Here is a 7087-nt window from a genome sequence, read left to right as displayed (position 1 = left end):
GTGCCCAATCTTACCTGATAACCTGATAACCTAAGGGCAGACTCAGTATTCTAAATACGCCGTGCAAATGCAGCATTCATTCATCTTTGCGGCAACATTTATTCACCGGACCTGCATTAAAAAAACTGTTTATAGTCTCCTTTACTAAATACGAAACCCTGCAAAATGTTATGAGCCGGAACTATAGAAAGGACTGTATAAAAATCCAAAATACAGTTTACTCGAAACTGGTTGAACGTTACCATCTGACGTAAACAATCAGATGCCTGAACATGTTTCCCTCGATAAAAAATGGTTTGCCATTCAGGTTTTATGCCAACAGGCATAAATACGCAACGCAGAGCTATATTTTAGCGTTTCAACAGTATACACGAAAAAGCGCAGAGCCGCAAGTCCAGCCTGTTTTCGGTAAAGAAACCGCAATGCAACTTTTACCAAAAAAAAACAAACAAAACGCGTGAGCTACACCCCACAGCAGCGAACGTAAACAGCCGTTGGATAGTGGATCCGCTTCGAACTTGCCCGGCTGTCAATCCAGTTCGCTGCAGCGGCGGCCGGCCTACGTCATCAGCGCACGTGTTTCTGGCCGGATGGTCAAAACATGCACCGTACCGAGGAGGCTCTCACAGGGAGAAGAAAGGCTGCAGGGCGTCTCGAATCGGGGACAGAGGCGGCGGGGGAGCACTCGACACCGGTAAAACCGGTTCAGAACCAAAAGTGAACGATTTTGCCCATCGAGCGTCGTCTTCTCCGCAGTACACGGTTGCCTGGACACCACGTGATGGCGCTCTACCAATGGAGTCGCGAGCGGCGTTGATCAAACAGACGCGCAACTCTGCTACCTTTGGTAGCATATACAGTAACTCTAATGGCGGCTGAAGTGCAGCGCCGCCAGCTTTCCCTCTAGGTAGTAGTAAGAAACTCTATGGCTCCAACGGCTTGTAGTTAACATTGCCTTTACTAGATGGCGCCACTATTTTACGTTTTTATTTCATTTTATTTCAATTTCGGGGTCATTTTGCCGACGAAAATGAACGCATCACTAATAATTCGTATAAAAAACTTGGAAATATTATTCGGACGCCTTTTCTGTTCTCTTAAAAGGTCCCTGAAAAGGGTGTTCAGGGTACAGGTAGAGTGTACTAGAATAGTACACTCTAGTACAGGCCACCGAGTGTTCATGCAGCTCCCATGGCCGCGGCCGCAAACTCCGCCCCCTTCCCCTTCCTCCCGCGCGCGTCGGCAGCCGGCGGAGGCAGTTTTTTTTTTCCTCCATGGGCGAAGGGACCGAGTTGGTGGGGCCGGCGGTTGCGCTGACATGTCGGCGTGCAAAAAGTGACGAGAGGAGAAAGAAAGGCGCGAAGGCGCGTAAACATATTTTGACGGTAGATAACTCAGCTTCTGCAAAATGCATTAAGAAAATTCTTTCTGAAGGGTATTTGTGAAGCAGCGTGCTTTAACATCCTAGGCATACCGCAACTTTATTGGGAGCCCCTTCAGAGCCCCTTTAAAACCGAATTAACGAGGTTTTACTGTAGTGCTTACTGATTATGAACAGGCACATTTTATACACCGGTGCGACTGGCGTGATTTTTTTTTTTCTTTTTGAAGAACTGCTCTTTGCTAGGGGATGCGGCTTGTAGACTGCAAAATACGGTCTTTTTTTCCCTCCATCAGGATGATTTGTTGCATGAAATTTGGGAATGTAACAAATTTTTCAAACATTTGCTACAGTATATACCAATACTGAAGATCATGCTCATATCTTGCACACTCACTCGGGTCAAGGAAAACTAGTATATTCACCTCGAGTCCAGTTCTTGGTGCAGATTTGTGCACAGTAGTTCTGTTGCTGCTCTGACTCCCCGTGTTCACTGCATGGCTGACTGGTGTAAGCGTGCCTTCCTTTGCTTCAGAGTTAGCACAGCTCAAGGTGAGTACAGCTGAATCTTTTACAACGGACTCTCACCTGCACTGAATGACCTAGATGCATTGCCTTTTGAACAGGGATTCTCAAACTGCGTTCCACAGAGTGCTTTGGGTACACCCATTTACCCCCTCCCCCCCTCCCCTTTATTTTCCCTGTTCAGTATTTTGGGGGTAAAGAAATCACACATGGTTGCGCACAGCAGACAGTTTCATTATACAGTGAGTCATTATTAACTGACTGTCAGCATTTTTTGAGGGGCGCATGTCTCTGCGTGCTTTTTTTCTGTGTATGTGTCAGACATCTAGGAAGGGATGGAAACTTGAGAAACATGGTGTTCTCTGGTGCTAAAAGGATTCTGAACCTGTGGCACAGAACACAAGTTGTACGTTCTGTCTGGCTTGCTCGATCGATGTCTGCCGGGCAGTGATATTAGCACTTTGCTGCCTTGCTCTAGGGGAAATAATGTGTCCATGTGGCACGAGCTGCTTCGCTGGCTGCTGCAACGCGCGCCACACACATTGCCGGGACACCCATCACTTGTCCGCATGCCGGCGAGAGTGGATATGCTGCGCGACCCCCTCGATGCCCTGCTGGGAAGTGGCACAGCTGCACTGTAGGCACAGTCATCTTTGTCTACCTGTCGCACCCAGAGCCGGCTTCCTTCTGCTACCAGCCAATGCTCAAGCCGTTCAACTATGCCTACACAGCCATCTTCAACTGCTCTGCCGCCCATCGCATCAGTACCCCTTGGGAATCTCGCAAATCACGGGCACGCCACTCAGTGTGTAAGTCGTAGCCGGGTTCCACAAGGACAGCCTCTGTTTGGACGCTTTCCTTGAGATTAAGAAAGGGCACGGTGGATGGCAGCAACCTCCGAGCAAGAGGTGTTGCTGTGGTGCTCTGGCATCACAGAGTTTTTCATCAGATGTGGTGCAGATAGCATGCTGGCACTGCCACTCTCATTTATTGCGTTCTAACATGAGACATCCAACTCTGCTTCGCCTCCTTTAAATATTCAGCATCATCCTTTACCAGAATGTGCACCCATGACCTCCTGACCTGGCAGCTGGATTCCATAGCCAAATGTGCATGCCACTGATAAACCAGCTGGCAGTTCCTCCTGGCCACCCGGTCTGCCGTCTCTGCTTGACATCTTGACCTCTGCAGTTTGGACGACTACAAGGCACTACACGCATTCTGTGATGCACCTACAAAATGCTGGCCATCCACACAGTGCACTGCAGCGACACACTGTGGACAGTTGCTATGATACTTTAGCGCTTTCACTAAATCCCTTCTTTCATGCCTGGCATGAAAGTGCCTGCCTCTGCACTCTCTTCGTGAAACATCCAGAACCAATGATACACCAGTGTGTGCTGAGAAATGTGGGCATCTGCTTTCCTCTTGACAGTATGAGACGTACGCTGACCTAGGCTGTAGCTTCAGCTGAACAGTAACTCCTTTAATCACCGTTTTCTTAAAAAAAAAAAAGGATACTGCAAGTACGCTTTTCCTCTGCTCCAATGTTGCACCATGGCGAGAGGCACAGCTAGGCAACGTTCAATGTTCTGGACTTGTCACCATGTGCCATGAATGAGAATAGAATTACTGTACCAGCTGCTCCTAAAGCACAGGTCTTGCGTTTCCAGTTTCTTGTGAGGGCACTTCACATTAAACTCAACTCGCAGCAGTTCACGTTTATTTTTAATTTTTTTTCAAAGTGGAGTCTTAGCACAATCCTCTGGCGAACTTGACTTACTAACTGCAGTACGTTTTGATCTTTGGTTAGACGTGTCTTGGGCAAACATTGTAAGTATTGCTTGCTCCGTAGTACAGCCCTGTGTACCTGTACTATGTGGCTATATCTACCTGGCTCTGATAGGTAACACGCGTGCTATAGCCATGCATGTTGGTTTGGCTCTGCCAGCTTTTCTTTGGACCTAGAGGTAACCTTGTAAAAAGTTTGCAGATTTATTTAGTTAAACAATTCTGTGCTTTCATAATCACTGCATAACTTATCAGTATCTCCAAAACTGTCAGTTTGCTCAGACTGCTGATCTGTGAGAATGCAAATTTTACTTAAAAGAAACATTTTGTGGCTTTTTTCTTACAGTCAGAACAAAAAGGTTTGTCTTATGTGCATGCATTCCAGCAGTTCACCTGCAATGCTACAGAAAGCTATACCGTCTCACTCCCCATGTGCAGTAATACATGGCCTGAAAGCCCTGAGCCACTTGGTTTCAAGGCACATGGCACATTTATCGCACGACAACCAGTGGCATATATAAACAAATTAAGTGGTTTTACATGGTGGACTATAAACAGGTGGTTTATAACAAAATGCATGTCAAAGGTACATTCTGGGCTGTCATCACCTCTTTTGTTGCCTGAAGTCAAAGCTTGAAAGTAAAACCTATATGGAAAGCTGCTTCTGGAAGGAAGGTGCGCCTACTTGTGTACTGTGCTTTTTCTGCTTTCAAGCACTTTCCTTTGTCATGCCGCTTCGAAATGTGAGATAAGCCCCATTTTTCGCCTGATCTGAGCTCTGTTGTAGTTGCTACCTCTGTATGCTATCAATGCAGGTTAGGCATGCATGTGAGCTCATTTGTGTCCTTCCATGACAAATCACGTGGTCTGCAATGCTCGGCCACATCTCAAAGTGAGCTGCGAAAGTCTGTGTACTCCCATCTCCAGCACCAAAGCAGAGCATCTGAGTGGAGCCCATTAATTGGACATGCATGTCAGTGCTGGACTGTGCGAGTTGTTTTTTCAAGGAAAGCTGTTCATGCTAGTGTACAACTACTCTTGTTTGTAACCTCGCATAAGCTAGATTAAACTTGCATGTCAACTCAAACAGGACAACAAGCTTTTTTGGGCTCATAGCCCCTCTTCTGTGGCGCAAACTGGGAAGAATTGGTCAGTGGCTACGCGTGATTCTCTCATATGTCAACTGTGATCTGTGCGATTTATATGTATATTCGAATCAGCTCTTTGTGTGGTACTTTTTTTTGCCATGCTGATCTTTTGTTGAAACTTTGCCGTGTGTCCTGGTAGCTGAAGATTAATGCAGAGCTGACAGGGCATAGTTATACAGGTCACCAGAGTGAGTTTGCAAGCTTCCACGAAAATGTGCAGTACATGGTTTTTGCATTAGCAAGAAGACGGAGATTAGATGGTTTGGTTTATGGGGTTTAACGTCCCAAAGCGACTAAGGCTATGAGAGACGCCGTAGTGGAGGGCTCCGGAAATTTTGACCACCTGGGGTAGCACCTTGTGTAGCTGCTGTTGTATGTATAATACTAGCTGCTTTGGCTCAAGGCACTTGTTCCACTCGTCAAGTTTAGATTCATTGAGTTATTTAGTGTTTTAATTGTGCAGCTACCTATGTTATGGTAAAATAGAAGCTAGGCCACTTGCTTTATCATACCAGTGCCTAAAGAAAGGCTTCTGAACTGCTGTTAAAAGGTGGTGCAGGTGCGGACAAAAGTAAATGGAGCACGCTGCCAATATTTTTCATGTCATGCGTTGCCTAATAGAAAGTAGCAGCTATGGTGCATGCAGGTAGTAGATGCTAGTGCACTTTCTCAAGGACAAACAATGTTTCTTTGTTCCATGATAGTTCAAGCAGCATTCTTAGTTAGCGTTCTTTTGTGTCTTGTCCTCCCCTGTGGTTGTCGTTTTTTGCGCTGTCTTCCTACCAAGTATGGATTACCAACTAGCCCAGCACCATGTTTTATTAAAGCACCATTTTATTTAGAACTAAATAGCGTGCTTCGTTTAATATATGTCCGCACCTGTACTTGTGTTTGCCATCAAAGTTCTGTCCTTCGGAAACAAAGCTGTGTGTATGCTTTCTATTTAGTTTTCAACCGCTGTTCAGAGGGAGGAGGTTAATTTTGTGTACTCCCACATTTTTTGTTAGTCATAACTGCTGCATGTTTTTGGCTGTTTATGTTGAGTTTCCCTCTTGCCTGCAGTTTTTTTTCACTGCATGATACCAACAAATTTTTTTTATACACCTCTTTCATTGCTGCATGCTGCACTAAATGCAATATACTTCAACCGCTTTGTTGTCAATGTTGTATGTTTTTTTTTCGCATTTGGTTGAGTTGAGTATCTGCCTGGTAGTGACATTGTCACTACACACTGAAAGTCTAATACTGCAGTTCACTGTTATTGCTTCATGCAAGTCTTTCCATTGCATGCATCTACAAGTGCCCTTGAACATTGTCTCTGTTTTCTTTAGTTTTCCAATGTAATTTGGTTGATTCTTTGAAAATATTTTGCAATATCCAGTCACATTGAAAAATAAATTTTATAACCACTCCTCATCTTAGCACAGCCCTTCACTACGACGTCCCTCATAGCCTGAGTTGCTTTGGGACGTTAAACCCCAATAAACCAAACCAACCATCATCTTAGCACAGTGTTATGACTGTGGGGGCCTCAATGGTAGGGATCGGTGGGTAGGGGGCGCTACGGTGATACTGATTTTCTCCCCATGGAGAACCCTGAGCCCACCTATATGTGCACATATGCTCTCATCTGCTACAGGGATTGTGTGGTGGCTAGCACAGTGTTCAAAGGGGGCTGCTCTAGTTTTTATTCCAGTGAATTAAGCCGTGCTTGCTCGTGAACTGGACTATTCAATAATAAACCGACCTGTGTTATACTTTCCTTCAATTTCTCGCTTTTGTTCAAGATATATGCCCTCCAGTGCTGTAGCGCTGTTATTGCCGTGCTGGAGTGAGTATTACAGTAGCGTGGCTTTTTGGGCTTGTTGGTACATAGTTCCAATACACTGTAGCGCAGCAAAAGATGCGGACACAAGAGACGAGAGGCAAACACTTACACCAACAAAGACATTAACACCAACAAAGCTCACGGATGCGCAACTTGGCACCAGAAGCCCTACATCACGTGCGATGAAGGTGTTGTGTATAAAATTCCCTTGCCACGCGGGAAACACTATATCGGCCAGACGGGGAGATGTCTGAACGAGCGCCTAATGGAACACGCTTGCAACGTCAGAAAAGGGCAAGGCGGATCGCTGGTTGATCACATTCTCACATGCAAGTCAAAAACCTGTAAGTCTTTCTTTGATAAAAGTGTGGTAATAGGAAAAAGCAGAGAAAGGGCAACGCGCGAAATCATTGA

At 45.6% G+C, this 7087-nt stretch overlaps 1 long non-coding RNA gene across 1 annotated transcript; it reads left to right on the top strand.

Annotated features, from left to right (window-relative positions):
• Positions 1 to 1203: 1203 nt before the first annotated feature.
• Positions 1204 to 6613, top strand: LOC149359324 (uncharacterized). Its single transcript, XR_016288268.1, has 2 exons — positions 1204 to 1933; positions 2950 to 6613. It is a non-coding gene; the product is annotated as an uncharacterized LOC149359324 (long non-coding RNA).
• The last annotated feature ends 474 nt before the right edge of the window (positions 6614 to 7087 follow it).

Source organism: Amblyomma mixtum, chromosome 2 (genome assembly GCF_055824585.1).
Source record: "Amblyomma mixtum isolate Tamu chromosome 2, ASM5582458v1, whole genome shotgun sequence".
Lineage (NCBI taxonomy): Eukaryota > Metazoa > Arthropoda > Arachnida > Ixodida > Ixodidae > Amblyomma > Amblyomma mixtum.
The sequence above is the reverse complement of the archived record's forward strand: the minus strand, read 5'-3'. Positions and strand labels throughout refer to the sequence as shown.